The sequence below is a fragment of the Neomonachus schauinslandi genome, chromosome 13 (assembly GCF_002201575.2).
Source record: "Neomonachus schauinslandi chromosome 13, ASM220157v2, whole genome shotgun sequence".
NCBI classification, from domain to species: Eukaryota; Metazoa; Chordata; class Mammalia; order Carnivora; family Phocidae; genus Neomonachus; species Neomonachus schauinslandi.
In genome coordinates this window covers 37,673,241-37,695,198 of record NC_058415.1, presented here as the reverse complement: position 1 = coordinate 37,695,198, position 21,958 = coordinate 37,673,241, and positions in this window count along the sequence as shown.

Genomic DNA, 21,958 nt, shown 5'->3' with positions numbered 1-21,958 from the left:
AGATTTACTTATTTTTACCACTTTTGTGATTCCTACTCATCATACTCTCACATATGGTCTTGCCTTTAAACTCAAAGTGTCCCCTTTAATATTTCTTGCAGGGTTGGTTTAGGGGTCATGAGTTCTTTTAGTATTTGTTTAAGAAACTCTTTACCTCTCTTTCATTCTGAATGATAGCCTTGCTGGATAGAGTATTCTGGGTTGCAGATTTTTCCCTCTCAGCACTTTGAATATATCATGTCACTCCCTTCTGACATGCAAATTTTCTATTGAAAAATGAGCCCATAACCTTATGTTATTTTTCCCTTATATGTAACTGTCTTCTCTTGTTTCTTTAATTTTTTTTTCTTTATCACTAGCTTTCCATTTTAATTATTATGTGTCTTGGTGTGGACCTCCTTGGTTTGATTGTATTGGGCAATCTCTGTGCCTCCTGGATCTGGGCATCTGTTTCCTTCCCCAGGTTAGGGAAGTTTTCAGCTATTATTTCCTCAAATACATTTTCTGCCCCTTTTTATCTCTCCTTTCTCTGGGATATCTATAATGTGAATGTTATCATGCTTGATGGAATCACTGAGTTCCCTAAGTCTATTATCAATTTACATAATTTTTTCTTACATTTGCTCCACTTGATTGCTTTTCATTATTCTGTCTTCCAGGTCATTCATTCGTTCCCCTGATTCTTTTAGCTTACTTTTTTCCCCATCAATTGCATTTTTAACGTCATTTATTATGTTCTTCATCTCTGATGGGTTATTTTTTACCTCTTTGTTAAGGGTCTCACTGGTGTCCTCCACTCTTTTCTTGAGTCTAGTGGGTATCTTTATGATCATTACTTTAAATTCTCTATCAGGCATATTACTTATATCTGTTTTGTTTAGGTCTCTAACTGTGGTTTTGCCCTCTTCTTTCCTTTGGGACATATTCCTCTGTTTCATCATTTTGTCTACCTCTCTGTGTCTGTTTCTGTGTGTTAGGAAATTCAGCTACCTCTCCTGCTCTTGAAGGTAATGGTCTTATGAAGAAGAGATCCTATAGTGTCCTCCAGTGCAGAGACCCTGTTTTCCAGGATCTGGCACTTCAGAGACTGTCTCATATACGTGTAGCTTATTCCCTACTATTGTGTCCTAGACATTTTATCCTTCAGGCCAGTTGTCTGTAGGGGTTCTCTTTGCCTATTGTGGGTAATGCTTGTTTTTAGCAAGGGTGGAGTGCATTTTAACAAGGTGTGTGCTGGTCTGCTTGCAAAATGAGACTTGCTGCTGCTGCCACCAGAGCTGGGGTCCCTTAAAATGTGTGAGTTGGAGCTGTGTATTGGTGGGGTTTGTACCAGCCTTTTGAGGGAAGAGATCAGGATTGAGGCAAGTGTGACTGGGAAGGGCAGATCCACCAAAACATGGGGGGTTGGGGCTTATTGTAAGCAAATTAGGTAGTGAGTGCTGGCGCCACACTGGTTCCTACAGGTGGCTGTGTGTTTATGCTGGGGGGCAGGGGAAGGAAATGGCACTTGCCAGCTCCTTTTGTTCTGGGAAGGGTCTTCCTGCAATCCCTGCCTCTCCAGGACATGCTCTGAGATGAGTAAATAACTCTCCCTCTTGCATGCTCCAGATGTTTTCAAAACTGCTGCTTCTATGCTGTATCTGCATGAGTTATTTTTCATGCTATCTGTTTAAGGGTGGGGACTCAGCTTCTGAATGTCCTTCAGGCTCTCCCAGAGCTGAGCCTGATGATTTTTAAAATTCCAGGCTTTAAGTTCTGCTTGTTATAAGAACTCATGAAATTCAGCCCCTCTTGCTTTCAAAGCCAAATGTTACAGGGATTTGTCTTCCCAAGCGAGCTCCCTAGTGTGATAGTCTGTTTCTTGCCCTTCTCTGTGCCACTGGCTCCCTCCTGACCATAGCTACCCATTGTCCCTTTCATTCCCAAAACTTGTCTCCACCCTTCCTACCTTCTTTGATGTGGCCTCCTCTACCTTTAGTTGTGGAGTTTTATCTGTCAGTTTTGAGGTCATTTTTTGGGTTTTTGATAATTTTTTGTCTAACATTTCTTCCAAAAATGAGGGATGTAGTAGCCTAAGTGTATCCTTAGGGAAAACACAGATATAGTTGACATTGCAAGTGCCCCCACCCATATCCCCCTTCTCTGTGTGTTAGGCCAAATTTCAAATGATAGCACGTGCATGATTTTTTTTTTCTCTGATGTCTCTCTGCCAAAGTCCACCATACCTGCCTGCTGGATGAGCTCAGAATTAATGGTCCTTATTCTCCAATGTCAAGAACTGCAGTACACATAGATCAGTTCCAATACTACTCAGGGGCTATAATTGTGAACTACGTTTTTACACTTCCCCCCATGCCCCATTTCTTTGCTCTCTCACCTACCCTCTTCCTTACAGTTGTGTCTTGGAATAACCTCTTTGATAATAAGAGAAGCCCCATCTCAGAGTTTGTTTTGAGGGAAAAACAAATAAATAGTGTAAATTGAGTGCTTTGGTCAGAAACGTAATAAGAGGAAGATTATCTCTAGATGAAAATGACATGTTCTTTATGGATAGAATAAGAATAAACTCACTATCAAAGAAAAATATATAATTTGGTGCAAAGTAGGGAAATTTATTTAAATAAAACTAAAAATATATTACCCAGCAATGAAGCCTCTCTGAAAAGAATTATAAAAGAAGTATTAAAGGTAGAATGAAAATCCCAGATGGCATATCTGAACTGCAAGATCAAATGGTGAGCAACATATTATAAATATGAAGTAGTGGCTGATGCTGGAGATATACTGTACTTAATCCTCAAACACTCAATCTGAGTATAATGTTTGAACAATTCATATGCCTTACCATCTTGTCACATCAAATATCTTCTTCCTGTCCAACTAATTTGATGCCTCAAGCTTTTCTCCAAAGCTTCAGAAGGCCTTTCCTTCACACTCATCACAACTTAGATGATCTGTGGAGTTAATTAATATCTCTGTGGATTCCTTTGATTAAACAGTGTTGTTTTAGTGGTCATTGCTTCAATCCCTTAAGCACTAGTAAGAAAACCATGGAGATTTCTTCTATGGATTCTGAGCAGGACTAAGTCCACACTGCCCACAACATTGGCCAGTATATAATCTTTTCCTCCCTTTCCTTTACTTATACTTGTTGGATTTATCTCCTAAGAAAACTGAGCTTAAGTTCCTGCTTTGGCTCTAATATGGGGAGGAGGGATTTAATACAATAAGAAAATATTTGAAAAATCATTAAATGCATAGAGTGATATTAAAAGTCTAATCTAGGTTAGAAATGGTCTAAAGAAATACTGAAAATAAGGGGTGCCTGGGTGGCTCAGTCATTAATTGTCTGCCTTCAGCCCCAGGTCAGGCTCCCTGCTCAGCAGGAAGCCTGCTTCTCCCTCTCCCACTCCCCCTGCTTGTGTTACCTCTCTTTCACTATCTCTCTCTCTGTGTCAAATAAATAAATAAAATCTTAAAAAAAAAAAAGAAAAATACTGAAAATCAATAGCATGTGATTTGGGAGTGGAATAATAAAGTTGTAGATATTTTGAAGTTCATATATTATCTAGAAGTAGAATAAATGTGTAACTATGACTGTCAGTTGGTTTAGATGAATAACACATAAATTAGTAGAAATAAATGTTTTCAAAGCATAAGGACAATGTGAACTGAGAGGGAAAAAACAAAACAAAACAGAACAACAACAACAAAAAACCTAAAACCATAAAAAAAAAGGGCAAAAAGGAAAAGGAAACGTGCAAGTAATAACAGGATGATATGAAATATTTAAAGTGTTGAAGGGAAAAAAAAAGTGTTGAAGGAAAAACCTACCAATGTAGAATTCTGTACCCTGTGAAATTATCTTTCAAAAATGAAGGAGAAACAAACACTTTCTCAGAAATACAAAAATGGAGGGACCTGCCTTACAAGAGATGTTAACAATTTTTCTTTAGGGAAGAGGAATATAATATAGGTCAAAAATTTGGATCTACATTAAAAAACAAAAGAGCTTTAAAGAAGAAATAGGTTAAAATAAACTTCAATTTTTCTTATTCTTAATTGATCTCATAGATAATAGTTTATTCAAAATAGAAACAAGGCATTTGATTATATATGCTTATGTATAGGTCATATATATATTTATTTATGCTTATGTATGTGAAATGAATGACAGTCATGATGCAAAAGATGAGAGGAGGGAATGAGGAATACTTTGCTATTATAAAGTATTTGCACTACCTATGCAGGGTATACTGTTATTTGAAAGTGGCCTTGTGTAGTTGTCAATATTATTGCAAACTCTAGGGCAACCATTAAAAAAAGTATATAAAGAAGTATGACTGATATGCTAAGAAAGGGAGAAAATGTAATCATATAAAATATTCAATTAAAACCAGAAAAGGCAGAAAAATAGTGGAAGACAAAAATAGGAACAAAGAACAAGAGCAACAAATTAAAAACCAGTAATACATTTGATAAATATTATTCTGACTATATCTATACTCCCTTTGAATGTCAATAGTTTAAGTACACAAATTAAAAGACAGAAATTTTCAAAGTGGATCAGAAAAACATGACCCAAGTATACACTGTCTATAAGAAAACCACTTTTAAATTTACTTTATAAAGTAAATGGATGAAAAAATATATATACCATGTTAACATTAATAAAAAGAATATAGGATTAGCTTTATTAATTTCAGACAAAGGAAGTTCAAAGTAAGGAAAGTTGTCAAGAAAAAAGAGGGGCACAACATCATGATATAGGGGCTAATTCTCCAATAAGAAATGACAGTTCTCAATGTGGATGTGTATAACAACAGAGCAAAAAAAAAAAAAAAAAAACTACAGGCAGCAAAAACTGAAAGAATTATAAGGAGATATAGATGACTTCACCCTCACAATTAGATAATTCAATTGATCTCTCTTAAAAATGGAAAGACACAGCAGGCAGAAAATTAATAAGGACATAGTTTAATACAATATCTTAAGTGAATATGATGAGTATCTATAGACTACCTCATCCATATAAAACATTTACCAGGATAGAACACATTCTAGGTCATAAAACACACCTTAAGAAATTTAAAAGAATAGAAGTTATACAATGTCTTTCTCAGACAATCATGAGATTAAACTAGAAAGCAATAATGCAAAGATAACTGGAAAATCCTAAAACAGATGGAGATTAAGCAACACACTTCTAAAAAACACATGGGTCAAAGAAGTCTCCAGAGAAATTGAAAATATATGAACTAAAAGGAAATGAAGGTACAATTTGTCAAAATTTGTAGAATTCTGCAAAACAAGTACATACAGGGAAATTTGTAGCATTGAATGCATAGATTAGAAAATACATATATAAAATCAATAATCTAACTTTCTACCTTAGAGCCAGAAAAATAAAAGCAAATTAAATCCAAAGTAAGCATAAGAAAATAAGTAATAAAAATTAAAGCAGAAATCAAATTGAAAACAGGAAACCAATAGAGAAAATCAATGAATCAAATGCTGGTTCTTAAATATCAATAAAATGAAAGACCTCATAGAAAAACTAAAAAATGAAAAAAAAAGGAAAAAATAAGAAAAGAGAAAGAAGATACAAATTACTAATATCAGGAACGAAAAACAACATGAGTACAGGTCCTATGGAAAGTAAAAGGCTAATAAAAGAATACTATGAATAACTCTATGCCAACAAAATTGATAACTTAGATGAAATGGACCAATTTCTTGAAAGGTACATCTGCCAAAATTCACAGAAGAAATAGGCAATCTCAATAAGACTATTTCTACTAAAGTAATTTAATCAGAAATTAATAATTTCCCCAAACAGCACCAAGCCCAAACGAGTTCACTGGTGAATTCCACCCAACATTTTTTAAAGGTTTATTTATTTATTTTAAAGAGAGAGAGAGAGAGAGAATGCACATGAGCATGGGGGAGGGTCAGGGGAAAGGGAGAGAATCCCAAACAAACTCCCTGCTGAGCGTGGAGCCTGATGTGGGGCTCGAGCTCAGACCCTGAAATCATGACCTGAGGCAAAACCAAGAGTCAGATGCTTAACCAACTGAGCCACCCAGGCACTCCACACTCAACATTTAAGGATAATAATGCCAATTATCCACAATTTCAATGAGGTCAATATTATCCTGATACAAAACAAACAAACAAATAAACAAAACCACAGATAAAGATATTACAAAAAATTTGCAGATCATTATCTCTCATAAACACAGATGCAAAAATCCTTAATAAACTATTAGCAAGTCAAATCTAAAAAAGGCAAAATGAATTATACACCACCACCCAGTGGGATTTATCCCAGGCATGCAAGGCTGGTTAACCTTCAAAAATCAATTAATATAATCCATCACATATCAACACACCAGAAAAGAATAATCACATGATCATCAAGAGATGCAAAAAAAAAAAAAAAAAAAATTATAAAAAAATGCAAAAAAAAAAAAAAAAAGCATTTGACAAAATTCCAACACACTCATAATAAAAGCTTTCAGAAAAGTGGGAATCCAGTGTAACATTCACAACTTGATAAAGACTATCCTCAAAAAACCTATGGCTAACATTATACCTAATGGTGAGAAACTCAAAACTTTTCCATTTAGATCAGTTACAAGACAAGAATCTTCCTCTCATCACTCCTTTTAGCATAACACTAAAAGTCCTTGATAATACAATAAGGCCAGAAAAGGGGGAAAATGTATATAGATTGTCAAGGAATATGTAAAACTATCTTTGTTTGCAGGTGACATGATTGTCTATGTAGAAAATATGGAAGAATCAACAAAGAAAATCCTGGAATTAATAAGCAATTATAGCAAAGTTGGAGGGTAAAAGATTAATATACAAGTGTCAATGCTTTCCTATATACCAAGTAAGTTTGAAATTAAAAACAATTATTTTTATATTAGTTCCCCAAAAATGTAATACTTAGGTATAAAACAGACAAAATGTGTACAAGTTCTATATGAGGAAAACTACGTGAGGATAAATGAAATCAGAGAATAAACCAATATTCCATATTTATAAATAGTAATATGCAATATTATCAGACAAATTCTTCCTCAATTATTGTATAAACCTTTGCAACCTCAATCAAAATCACTGCAAGTTATTTTATGCATATCAACAAACCATTCTGAAATTTATATGGAGAGGCAAAGATCCAGAATAGCTCAGACAATATTGAAGAGATAGAACAAAATTGGAGGACTGACACTACCCAACATCAAAACTTACAGAAAGCCTAATCAAGGGGTACCTGGGTGGCTCAGTCACTTAAGCATTTGACTCTTGATCCCAGCACAGGTCTTGATCTCAGGGTTCTGAGTTCAAGCCCCACATTGGGCTCCATGCTGAACATGGAGCTTAATTAAGGAGAAACAAAAGCTAATCAAGACAGTGTAGCATTGGTAAATAAATAGACAAATAGGTCAATAAACAGAATAGATGGTCCAGAAATAGACCCACATAAATATAGACAAGTGATCTTTGATAAATGAGCAAAGACAACACATCAGAGAAAAGATAATAGTTTCTTCAACAAGTGAAGTAACTGAATATCCACATTCAAAAAAAAAAAAATCAATCTAGACACAGAACTACACCTAAAAAACAAAACAAAACAAAACACAAAAACCTAACTCAAAATGGATCATAGACAAATGTAAAACTATAAAACTCCTGGGTAGTAACAAAGGAGAAAACTAGATTATTTTGAGTATAATGATGCCTTTTTGATACAAGACATGATCCATGGAAGAAATAGTAAGCTGGACTTCATCATAATTAAAAGTTTCATTATAATTTTTAAAATGAGAACACAAGACACAGACTAGGAGAAAATATTTGCAAAGGACACACCTAATAAAGGACTGTTACTCAAAATATAGAAAGAATTCTTAAAATTCAACAATAAGAACAAAACAACAACAACAAAAAAAGATGAGCCAAAACCCTTAACAGACATTCATCAAAGAAGATGAGCAGATGGAAAAAAAAAAAATGAAAAGATGCTATGCATATGACATTTGGAAATGCAAATTAAAATAATAATGAGATACCATTTCATACCTATTAGAATGGTCAAAATCTGGAATACTGACAACACCAAAGTCTTATGAGAATGTGAAGTAACAGGAAATCTAATTCACTGGTGGTAGGAATGCAAAACAGTATAACCACTTGGAAGACAGTTTGACAGCTTCTTACAAAACATAACATTGCTATATAATATGGCCAGTAGTGCTCCTTGGTATTTGCCCAAAGGATGTGAAAACTTATGTCCATGTGAAGCAACCAAGATATGCTTCTGTAGGTGTATGAATAGACAAACAGGTACATTTAGACAATGGATTTTTATTCAGCACTTAAAAGTGAGGAGTTACTGAGCCATTAAAAGAAATGAAGGAAAATTAATTCATATTAACAGGTGAGAGAAACCAATATGAAAGGCTACCTATCATATCATTCTGAAAAAGGCAATACTACAGAAACAATAAAATAATCAATTGTTGCTGGGGCGGGGGGGGAGGAGAAAATGAATTGGCAGAGCAGAGAGGATTTTAGGGCAGTGAAAATACTCTATATAATGTTATGATGATGAATATATATTATTATACTTTTGTCCAAATCCACTGAATGTACAACACAGCAGTGAACCCTTAGGTAAATAATGGAATTTGGGTGATTATTATGTATCAGTCTAGGTATATCCTTGATAAAAATTGTGCCATTCTGATTAGTTATTTTGATAATGGGTGAGCCTATGCAAATGCAGGGGCAGACACTATATGGGGAATCTGTATACATTCCTCTCATTTTATTGTAAACCTAAAACTGCTATTTAAATCAAGTAAAAATGAAAAGCTGGTTATTTTATTGGTTAGGCTTCAACATATGACTTTGGGGAGAACATAAATATTCAGTTTGCAACATGGATGCATCTCACAAACTTGAATTGAGTGGAAGAGCCAAATGGAGTGCCTGGGTGGCTCCGTTGGTTAAGCCTCTGCCTTCGGCTCAGGTGATTATCCCAGGGTCCTGGGATCAAGCCCAGCATCAGGGTCCCTGCTTAGCGGGAAGCCTGCTTCTCCCTCTCCCACTCCTCCTGCTTGTGTTCCCTCTCTGGCTTTGCCTTTCTCTGTCAAATAAATAAATAAAATCTTTAAAAAAAAAAAAAAGCCAAGTAGAAGAGTATACATCACCCACTAATTCTACTGCTAAGAACTAAAAAAAATACAACAAGAGAAATCTATGCTGTTAGAAGGGAGGATAGTGGTTGCCCTTGAGGAAGGGGCTGGTACTGTCTGAGAGGGAGCATTAACTATGTTTTTGCAGCTGTTAATATCTGATATCTGCCAATTGTGCAGGTGTGTTTGGTCAGTGAAAGTTCATCAAGGTTACAGCTATGTTGTGTGCATTTTTCTGTTTGTATTTACTTCAATAAAATGTTTATAAACCCTATTTCAGCTGTTTGGTGGCATAAATAATATACACTTTAAGTCATTTTATTTTTAAACCTGGTATACAGAAGACTGCTTTTGAATAAACACAATAACTTAAAAAGTGTAAAATGTAAAAATTGAGAATAGATGAAATACATAGATAAATACAAAAATAAGGCTAATATAGCAATTTTAATAGCAGACAAAATAAAATATTTTAAGTAATAAATAACCATAAAGATAATAAAAGATTAATAAAGCAAAATGTACAACAAAATAGCCCTTGCATGTTACAAGTGAGAGGGCCTTCCAACATAAAAATCAAGTGACAAAATTACTGAGACAGACTAACAAATTAATGGTTATAATGGAAATGCTAACACGTCTATATTAGAACATGAGACATCCTGTCGATTAAAAAAAAGGAAAAAGTAGGGGTGCCTAGGTGGCTCAGTCATTAAGCGTCTGTCTTCAGCTCAGGTCATGATCCCAGGGTACTGGGATCAAGCCCCACATCGGGCTCCCTGCTCAGTGGGAAGCCTGCATCTCCCTCTCCCACACCCCCTGCTTGTGTTCTCTCTCTCACTGTGTCTCTCTCTGTCAAATAAATAAATAAAATCTTTAAATAAAAAGGAAAAAGAATATCAATACATTAGAAATTTGAATAAGAAAATTAGATTTTTCAATAAAAATATGGTTAGAATTTTGCCACCAAGAAAGAGAACATAATTTTCAAATGCAAGAATAAAAAATTTGTCAACTACTAGTTTACAAATAAAGCTAAAAGTGTAAAGAAAAATATTCTATAAGCTGTATTCTGTGAAAGACAGCAAAAGGGAGATGATAGTTTAAAAACCAAAAGAAGTTATGAAAAGGAAAACAAATTAGAGTGTAGAGAAAAAATATAGTTCTGTGAAAAGGGGCTAATGAATAACATGTTTTGTTTTAAAATATTTTTTACAATAGAGATGACCAACAGACAAATGAGAAGATGCTCAACGTCAGTGATCATCCGGGAAGTACAAATCAAATCTACAAAGAGATATACCTCAAACCTGTCAGAATGACTAAAATCAACAACACAAGAAACAACAGGTGCTGGTCAGGATGTGGAGAAAAGGGGAACAATCTTGCACTGTTGGTGGGAATGCAAACTGGTGCAGCCACTGTGGAAAACAGTATGGAGGTTCCTCAAGAAGTTAAAAATAGAACTACCTTATAATACAGCAATTGCACTACTAAGTATTTACCTAAAGAATACAGAAAACATTAATTTAAAGGTATACATTTAGCCCGATATTTATAGCAGTATTATCTACACTAGCCAAATTATGGAAACAGCCCAAGTGTCCATGAACTGATGAATGGATAAAGAAGATGTGGCTTGGGGGAACCTGGATGGCTCAGTCAGTTGAACATCTGACTCTTGGTTTCAGCTCAGGTCATGATCTCTTGGTCGTTAGACTGAGCCCCATTTGGGGCTGCATGCTCAGCAGGGAATCTGCTTGAGATTCTCTCCATCTCCTTCTGCCCCTCCCCACCCTCATGCATGCTCTCTCTCTAAGTAAATAAATCTTTTTAAAAAGATGTGGTTTGTGTGAGTACATATAATGGAATATTTATTGCTCAGCCATAAAAATGATGAAATCTTACCATTTACAAAAACATGGTTGGAGCTAGAGTATAATGCTAATGGAAATAAATCAGTGAAAGACAAATAGCATATGAGTTCGGTCATATGTGGAATTAAAGACACAAAACAAATGAACAAAAAGAAAAAAAAAAAGAGCAGCAGTGACAGACAAACCAACAAACATACTCTTAACTCTAGAGAAAAAAACTGATGGTTATCTGGGGGAATGTTGAGGGGTATGGTTGAAATAGGTGATGGGTATTAAGGAGTGTACATTTTTTATTCAGGTTAATTGAGGTATACAAATAAGCTTGCATATTTTTTAAAATAATAAAATAATTATTTAAAAAACCAGGAACAATTTTATTACCATCACAAAGAAGCAAATACTTACATTGCATTGTTTATGAAAACAAAGAAGCAACTAATTACATTGCATTATTTATGAAAGCATGTTGTTAAAAATTATAAAAGAAATAAATTATTATTGATAAATTTAAAATGAACAAATAAATTGTTATTGTGTGCCCATAATTTTTAAAAATTTATTATGTTATGTTGATCACCATACATTACATCATTAGTTTTTGATGTAGTGTTCCATAATTCATTGTTTGCGTATAACACCCAGTGCTCCGTGCAGAATGTGTCCTCTTTAATACCCATCACCAGGCTAACCCATCTCCCACCCCCCTCCCCTCTAGAACCCTCAATTTGTTTCTCAGGGTCATAGTCTCTCATGGTTCGTCTCCCCCTCCGATTTCCCCCCCTTCATTTTTCCCTTCCTGCTATCTTCTTCTTCTTCTTTTTTTTTTTAACATATAATGTATGATTTGTTGCAGAGGTATAGGTCTGTGATTCAACAGTCTTACACAATTCAGAGTGCTCACCATAGCACATACCCTCCTCAATGTCTATCACCCAGCCACCCCATCCCTCCCACCCCCCACCACTCCAGCAACCCTCAGTTTGTTTCCTGAGATTAAGAATTCCTCATACTGGGGCGCCTGGGTGGCTCAGTCGGTTAAGCGTCTGCATTCCGCTCAGGTCATGATCCCAGGGTCCTGGAATCAAGCCCCGCATTGGGCTCCCTGCTCCGCAGGAAGCCTGCTTCTCCCTCTCCCACTCCCCTGGCTTGTGTTCCCTCTCTCACTGTGTCTCTCTCTGTCAAATAATAAATAAAATCTTAAAAAAAAAAAAGAATGTCTTTCTCTGATTGACCTACTTCATTCAGCATAATACCCTGCAGTTCAATCCACATCGTTGCAAATGGCAAGATTTCATTCCTTTTGATGGCTGCATAATATTCCATTTTATATATATACCACTTCTTCTTTATCCATTCATCTGTCGATGGACACCTTGGCTCTTTCCACAGTTTGGCTATTGGGGACATAGCTGCTATAAACATCGGGGGTGCACATACCCCTTCAGATCCCTACATTTGTATCTTTGGGGTAAATACCCAGTAGTGCAATTTTTGAGTAATAGGGTAGCTCTATTTTCAACTTTTTGAGGAACATCCATACTGTTTTCCAGAGTGGCTGCACCAGCTTGCATTCCCACCAACAGTGTAGGAGGGTTCCCCTTTCTCCGCATCCCTGTCGACATCTGTCATTTCCTGACTTGTTAATTTTAGCCATTCTGACTGGTGTGAGGTGGTATCTCATTGAGATTTTGATTTGGATTTCCCTGATGCCAAGCGATGTTGAACACTTTTTCACGTGTCTGTTGGCCATTTGGATGTCTTCTTTGGAAAAATGTCTGTTCATGTCTTCTGCCCATTTCTTGATTGGATCATTTGTTCTTTGGGTGTTGAGTTTAATAGGTTCTTTATAGATTTTGGATACTAGCCCTTTATCTGATATGTCATTTGCAAGTATCTTCTCCCATTCTATCTGTTGTCTTTGGTTTTGTTGACTGTTTTCTTTGCTGTGCAAAAGCTTTTTATCTTGATGAAGTCCCAATAGTTCATTTTTGCCATTGCTACCCTTGCCTTTGGCGATGTTTCTAGGAAGAAGCTGTTGTGGCTGAGGTGGAAGAGGTTGCTGTCTGTGTTCTTCTTTAGGATTTTGGTGGAGCCCTGTCTCACATTGAGGTCTTTCAACCATTTTGAGTCTATTTTTGTGTGTGGTGCATGGAAATGGTCCAGTTTCATTCTTCTGCATGTGGCTGTCCAATTTTCCCAAGACCATTTGTTGAAGAGACTGTCTTTTATCCATTGGATATTCTTTCCTGCTTTGTTGGAGATTAGTTGACCATAGAGTTGAGGGTCCATTTCTGGGCTCTCTATTCTGTTCCATTGATCTATGTGTCTGTTTTTGTGCCAGTGCCATACTGTCTTGATGATAACAGCTTTGTAATAGAGCTTGAAGTCTGGAATTGTGATACCACCAGCTTTGCTTTTCTTTTTCAACATTCTTCTGGCTATTCGGGGTCTTTTCTGGTTCCATACAAATTTTAGGATTATTTGACCCATTTCTTTGAAAAGAGTGGATGGTGTTTTGATGGGGATTGCATTGAATGTGTAGATTGCTCTAGGTAGCTTTGACATCTTCACAATATTTGTTCTTCCAATCCATGAGCATGGAACGTTTTTCCATTTCTTTGTATCTTCCTCTATTTCTTTCATGAGTATTTTATAGTTTTCTGAGTACAGATTCTTTTCCTCTTTGGTTAGATTTATTCCTAGGTATCTGATGGTTTCGGGTGCAATTGTAAATGGTACTGACTCCTTAATTTCTCTTTCTTCTGTCTTGTTGTTGGTGTATAGGAATGCCACCGATTTCTGTGCATTGATTTTATATCCTACCACTTTACTGAAGTCCTGTATGAGTTCTAGCAGTTTTGGGGTGGAGTCTTTTGGATTTTCCACATAAAGTATCATATCATCTGCAAAAAGTGAGAGTTTGACTTCTTCTTTGATGATTTGGATGCCTTTTATTTCTTTTTGTTGTCTGATTGCTGTGGCTAGGACTTCTAATACTATGTTGAATAGCAGTGGTGATAGTGGACATCCCTGCCATGTTCTTGACCTTAGTGGGAAAACTCTCAGTTTTTCCCCATTGAGAATGATATTCACTGTGGGTTTTTCATAGATGGCTTTTATGATATTGAGGTATGTGCTTATAATTTTTTAAAACGTCTTTTTTAGTCTAATCACAGAAGTGAACTGGAATTAATTTCTGACATTTACACTTACTGTGCAAATTTTAGAACAAGGATATTAAAAAAAATGTTTGCCAATCTTTTGAGAAGACACTGGGTCTATAGTATGGGCCCCTTTTATCCAAACTCTGGCCCTCTGATCAAATAAAAATAATATTTAAAAATCAATGCAAGTTATATCTAGGAATAAAATATTATCTCCTAATAATATTAATACTAACTATACCTAAGAATATTTTGCTGCCCATCATAAGAATTTTATTCATTATAGCTTATTTGAAAACTATTACTGACATAGTTATGTTTAATCAATATTCTCAAAATGAACAAAATTTTATCCAAATATTTACATCAAAATCATTGTTAGCACAAAAGAAATAAGATTTCTACTACAACACAGTGGCTATTGATTAACCAATCTTCTATGATTAGATATTACTGAATTAGTTACACTGGCTTATTAAAAAGTATATTAAATTTTGTAATTACAGGTTCAAGTGAATTTTCCTTTCATCCAAATAAGTATGTTAAAGTCTGCAGCCTGTATTAGACTCTCAATCAAGGGGTGCCTGGGTAGCTCAGTCAGTTAAGTGTCCACCTTCGGCTCAGGTCATGATCTCAGGGTCCTGGGATTTAGACCCACACTGGGGTCCCTGCTTAGTGGAGTATCTATTTCTCCTATTCCCTTTCCCTGGCTCTTGCCTCTCTCTAATAAATAAATAAAATATTTTTAAAAATCCCAATGAAGATTTAATCAGAACTAAATCATTTTAGATGTCAAATGTAAAACTTTAAAGAACAAAAAAATGTTTTCTATCATGTGACAGCTTGCTTTCTCCACAATCTCACCTAGGTGTAGAGTACACTTTATTCATTCCTCAGGTTACTATCCTCCCAACTTCATTATTAAGCAGGTTTGGGTTTTGGCTATCTTTATGCTGAGAGTCTGTTAATCAGCACTCCTACTCTAAAATAAGATACTTATTTTTTTCCCTTCATATCAGAGGATACACTGGGCATAAAAAGATCATTGTAATATCCACCCCTTCTTCCTAAGATATGTTACCTTGTGTACATTAATGATGTCTCTAATAGATAACAGAACAAATAAGATACCTTCTTTACTTTTACATCTGTAATAATTGAATAGCTAAGGAGAACTATTAATTTTCAAAATCTCATTATAGAAACAACAACATTATCTTAATAAAACACCCAAACCCACTCTATATAAATGATAACATAACCAAGTTATTTGACTAAATTTTAAATTACAGGTTATACCTATAATTTTTGGCTTGTTGAAAACTGAGACACAATTATACAAGTAACTTTTCTAACACCATCAATAAGATGATGCTTGCATGAAATACTAAATGTTGATTTTACACTGCAGAGGCCTAGTGATGAAAAAATCATGCCAAATACATTTTTAGAAATGGGGAAAAATACATTCAATAAAGAAACAGGGGAAAATAGGGTGCCCGGGTGGCTCAATAGTTTAGTGTCTGCCTTCAGCTCAGGTCATGATCCCAGGGTCCTGGGATCGAGTCCCTCATTGAGCTCCCTGCTAGGTGGGAAGCCTGCTTCTCCCTCTCCCACTCCTGTTGCTTGTGTTCCTATTTCTCTCTCTGTCAAATAAATAAATAAAATCTTAAAAAAAAGAAATGGGAAAATAGATATGAAAAAAGTTTCTTTGAAAAAATTCTAAAAGAAGAAATGCTAAAAAGAACTTGTGTATGAGAGACTAAGGCCAGATAATTATCTTGAGAAGGAGATAAATACTTCAAATAGATTAATAAAATTGTTGGTTTTTAAGGATAGAAATTTTATTTTTGTTATTTTGTTATTTCAAGATCACTCAAAATGTGTTTCAAACGATTACATAGGTTACAAAAATGGAAAAAAAACAAATAACATTTAAAGTTGTACTGTTTGATGTAAAAGATTAATCAATGTTTATGATCCTTTACTCTCTAAATCATAAATGTATAAATTTTATATTTGTGTTGATTGGTTAAAGATGAATGTTTGACATTATTGCTCTAATATGAGTTTAGAAAGCTAGATACTATACAATGATTTTCTACATGATAAATTTAATGTACTATACATCTAAATACCTTACTAATATACTTACATATATAATTTTCCTAAAGGACATTTAAATTCTTTAAAATTCACATTTATGTTTCAAGTTTGAGTTTAACATTACTATTTTTACCAAATACACACACACACTCCTTTATGTGTGCCAAGTAGTATATGATTTAGCTGTGCCTATCAGTTTCATTCACGATTACTTTAACAGGACAGCAGTCATGCGTACCTATGCTGAGATTTTGTCTGAAGGGTCTAGTAAAACTAAGGTTTTACTAGACAGTAGTAAATGACCCCTCAAAGTCTGGGAAAACTTGCTTCCAAATTCCCTTTAAAAAAAAATATTTTATGTATTTATTTGAGAGAATGAGAGAGAGCCCAAGGGGAGGAACAGAGTGGGAGGGAGAGGAATTAGAGAGAGAGAGAATACAGAGCAGAGTCCCTGCTGAGTGCAGAGCCTCAAACAGAGCTCAATCTCAAGAGGCCCTGAGATCACAACCTGAGCTGAAGCCAAGAATCAGTCTCTGAGCCACCCAAATTCCTTAGACACTAACACTACCCTTAACCTTCTCCCTACTTGGAAGTATATAATCACTCACTCTTCCCAACCCCATTGCTGCTCTTTCTGCCCATGGTCCTGTCCCCATGCTTTCATAAAATGGCCTTCTTTGCACACAAAAAAGTTATATTTTCAACCTTAGTAATGGTAAATGCCAGGATAATGCCTAAATCTAAAATATAAAGCAATAAAAGTATAAATGTGTTATCAAGAGATGGAATTAATATACCAAAAGAAGTGGCTGTAAAACAACCTCCAGGATACAGGTATACATGACAGGGAAGAAAAACCAATGGAAAGACCTACTAATAGTATGTCTGTGTAGTTTTGGTACAATAACAAGTTCAAGTGAAGAAACATGAGGTACGTAAATCTACATCAATAATGAAATGGATGTTACATCTTCTTTGCTTGAGGATAGTATGAACATTATCAATGTTTCCTCATTCTAGCAATTACAAATAAAACAATAGAACTTGTGAAGAGGTTTTCTCCTTTTACTTCAGAATACACTCCATGAATACCATAAGTAATTTCATTTTTTTCTTCAAGTTTGTATGTTTGCTCTTTATTATTTTATAGTCATGATAGATAACAGGACTGAATTATATATTTGAAAATTGCTATCAGAGTAGATCTAAAATGCCCTCCCCCTACACACACCAAAAAGAGGTAATTATGTGAGGTGATGGAGATATTAACTAACCAACCTTAGGGTGCTAATAATTTTGCAATATGTACATGCATCATCATATTACATACCTTAAACTTACACAATGTTGTATGTCAATTTTAGCTCAATAAAACTAGAAAAAAAATATTCGATTGGGGGAAAAAAGTTAGCAGTTTGTTCTTGTACATGCACTGGTGTTGATTAGATCATGTTGATTAGATCACTTGCTTTTGTTAGCTAAGTAAGAAAATTAAAGAATTGTATATTTAATAGAAGCCAGTCAAGATAGCAGAGGAAGTCTTTATATAAAATAATCTGCCCCACATACAAGATCTACTCTTCCCAAGTGAGAAAAATCTGTGAAATAGAACTATAGAGGCTTTAGAACTAGAGGCTGATGTTCTATTCCAACCAGTTTTTTTTTTATTATGTTATGTTAATCACCATACATTACATCATTAGTTTTTGATGTAGTGTTCCATGACTCATTGTTTGCATATAACACCCAGTGCTCCATTCAATACGTGCCCTCTTTAATACCCATCCAGTTTTTGTTCTGACAAACTTTCTTTCTTTTGCTTCAGAGGGTGAAAGTTAATGGTTATTGCATGTTTGCATGATATATTTATTTATTAAGTTTTTATTTAAATTCCAGTTAGATAGGGGTGCCTGGGTGGCTCAGTTGAGCATCTGACTCTTGATTTCGGCTCAGGTCATGATCTGACAGTCATGAGATTTGCCCAAAGCAGGTTCTCAGCTCAGTGAGGAGTCTGCGTGAGATACTCTCTCTCACTCTCCTTCTGCTCTCCCACCAGCAATCTCTTTCTCTAAAATAAATACATCTTGTTAGTTAACATACAATGTAATATCACTTTCAGGTGTTCGAAATAGTGATTCTACACTTGCATACAACACCTGGTGCTCATCGCAAGTGCACTCATTAATACCCATCACCCATTTCACCCATCCCCTATCCCACCTCCCCTCTGGTAACCATCAGTTTGTTCTCTATAGTTAAGGGTTTGTTTCTTGATTTGCCTGTCTCTCTTTTTTTCCCTATTTGCTCATTTGTTTCTTAAATTCCACATATGAGTGATATCATATTGTATTTGTCTTTCTCTGACTTATTTTGCTTAGTGTATTCCTCTCCAGCTCTGTCCATGTCATTGCAATGGCAATATTTCATTTTTTTTAAAGTCTGAGTAATAATCCATTGTACACATATACAACATCTTCTTTATGCATTCATCAGTTGATGGACACTTGGGCTGTTTGCATAATTTAGCTAAAGTAGATAATGTTGCTAAAAACATCGGCCTGCATATATCCTTCTAAATTAGTATTTTTGCATTTTGGGGGTAAATACATAATTGGGAAATTGCTGGATCATAGGGTAGTTTTTAACTTTCTGAGGAACCTCCATATACTTTTCCACAGTGACTGCACCAATTTATTTTCCCACCAACAGTGTAAGAGGGTTCCCCTTTCTCCACATCCTCACCAGAACCTGTTGTTTCATGTATTATTGATCTGAGCCATTCAGACAGGTGTGAGGCGATATCTCATTGTAGTTTTGATTCGTATTTCTCTGACGATCAGTGACATTGAGCATCTTTTCATGTGTCTGTTGGCCATCTGGATGTCTTCTTTGGAAAAATGTCTATTCATGTCTTTTGCCTATTACTTAATGGGATTATTTGTTTTGGGGATGTTGAGTTTTATAAGTTCTTTATAGATTTTGGACACTAACCCTTTATCAGATATGTCATTTGCAAATATCTTTTGCCATTCCATAGGTTGCTTTTCAGTTTTGTTGATTTTCTTGTCCTTTGCTGTGCAGAAGCTTTTTATTTTGATGAAATCCCAATAGTTTATTTTTGCTTTTGTTTCCCTTGCCTCAGGAGAATATTTAGAAAGATGTTGCTATGCTGATATCAAAGAGGTTACTGCCTGTGTTTTCCTCTAGGATTTTTATGTTCTGAAGTCTCACATTTAGGTCTTTAATCCATTTTGAATTTACTTTTTGTGTATGGTGTAAGAAAGTGGTCATTTCATTCTTCCACATGTTGCTGTCCAGTTTTCCCTACACCATTTGTTGAAGAGACTTTTTTCCTTTAGATATTCTTTCCTGCTTTGTCAAAGATGAATTGACCATATGGTTGTGGGTTCATTTCTGGTTTTCTATTCTGTTCCATTGATCTATGTGTCTGTGTTTGTGTCAGCATCATACTCTCCTGATCACTACAGCTTTGAAATATAACTTGAAGGCCAGAAGTGTGATGCCTCCAGCTTTGCTTTGCTAATAGCAAAGATTGCTTTGGTTATTTGGGGTCTTTTCTGGTTCCCAACAATTTTAGGATGGCTTATTCTAACTGTATGAAAAATCCTATTGGTATTTTGATAAGGATTGTATTAAGTGTGTAGATTTCTTTGGGCAGTACAGACGTTTTAACAATATTTGTTCTTCCAGCCATGAACATGGAATGGTTTTCCACTTCTTTGTGCCATCTTCAATTTCTTTCATCAGTGTTTTATAGTTTGAAGAGTACAGATCTTTACCTCTTTGGTTAGGTTTATTCCTAGGTATCTTATGGTTTTTGGTGCAATTGCAAATGGGATTGATTCCTTGATTTCTCTTTTGCTGCTTCATTACTGGTGTATAGAAATTTAACAGATTTCTTTTTTTAAAGATTTTATTAATTTATTTGAGAGACAGAGATAGTGAAAGAGAGCATGAGCAGGGAGGAGAGGGAGAAGCAGGCTCCCTGCTGAGCAGAGCCCAACACAGGGCTTGATCCCAGGACCCCGAGATCATGACCTGAGCCAAACGCAGATGCCACTGACTGAGCCCCCCAGGTGCCCGTAACAGATTTCTTTACATTAATTTTGTATCCTGTGACTTTACTGGATTCATGTATCAGTTCTAACTATTTTTTGGTGGAGTCTTTTGGGTTTTCTCATAGAGTATCATGTCATCCGCAAATAGTGAAAGCTTGAATTCTCCCTTGCCGATTTGGATGCTTTTTTTAAAAATTGTTTTTATCTTATTATGTTATGTTAATCACCATACATTACATCATTGATTTTTGATGTAGTGTTCCATGATTCATTGTTTGCATATAACACTTTTTATTGTTTTTTGTTGTCTGATTGCTGTGGCTAGGTCTTCCAGTACTATGTTAAATAACAGCGGTGAGGGCGCCTGGGTGGCTCGAATCAGTTAAGTGTCTGCCTTTGGCTCAGGTCATGATCCCAGAGTCCTGGGATCAAGTCCTGCGTAGGGCTCCCCACTCAGAGGGGAGTCTCCTTCTCCCTCTGCCCCTCCCCCTGCTTCTGCTGTCTCTCTCTCTCTGTCAAATAAATAAAATCTTTAAAAAAAAGAAATATAATTAAAAAAATAAAAATTAAATCAATCAATAACATTGGTGAATGGGTATATCCCTGTCTTCTTCCTGACCATAGAGAAAAAGCTCTCAGTTTTTCTCCATTGAGGATGATATTTTCATATATGGACTTTGTTTTGTTGAGATATGTTCCCTTTATTTCGACTTTGTTGAGTGCTTTTATCATGAATACATGTTGTACTTTGCCAAATGCTTTTTCTGCATCTATTGAGAAGATCATATGGCTCTTATCTTTCTTTTATTAATGTGGTGTATCACTTTGATTGATATATGAATATTGAACGACCTTGCAGCCCAGGAATAAATCCCACTTGATCGTAGAAAATGATCCCTCTAATGTACTATCATATTTGATTTGCAAGTATTTTATTGGGAATTTTTGCTTCCATGGTCATCAGAGATCTTGGCCTGTAGTTTGTTTTTTTTAGCAAAGTCTTTGTCTGGTTTTGGTATTAGGGTAATGCAGGCCTCATAGAATGAAAATGGAAGTTTTCTTTCCATTTCTAGTTTTGGAATAGTCTAACAGTAAGTATTAATTCTTCTTTAAATGTTTGGTAGAATTTACCTGTGAAGCCATCTGGCCCTGGACTTCGGTTTGTTGGGAGATTTTTGATTGCTGATTCAATTTCTTTGCTGGTTATTGGTCTGTTCAAGTTTTCTATTTCTTCCTGTTTCCATTTTGGTAGGTAATATACTTCTAGGAATTTATCCAGTTCTTCCAGGTTGTCCAAATTTTTGGCATATAGTTTTTCATAATCTTCTCTTATAATCGTTTGTATTTTTATGGTATTGGTTGTTATTTCTCCTTTCACATTTGTGATTTTATTTATTTGTGTCCTTTCTCTTTTCTTTTTGATAATTCTGGCTAGGGGGTTATCAATTTTATTGATTTTTTTGAAATAAACAGCTCCTGGTTTCATTGATCTGTTTTTTTTTTTTTAAGTTTCTATA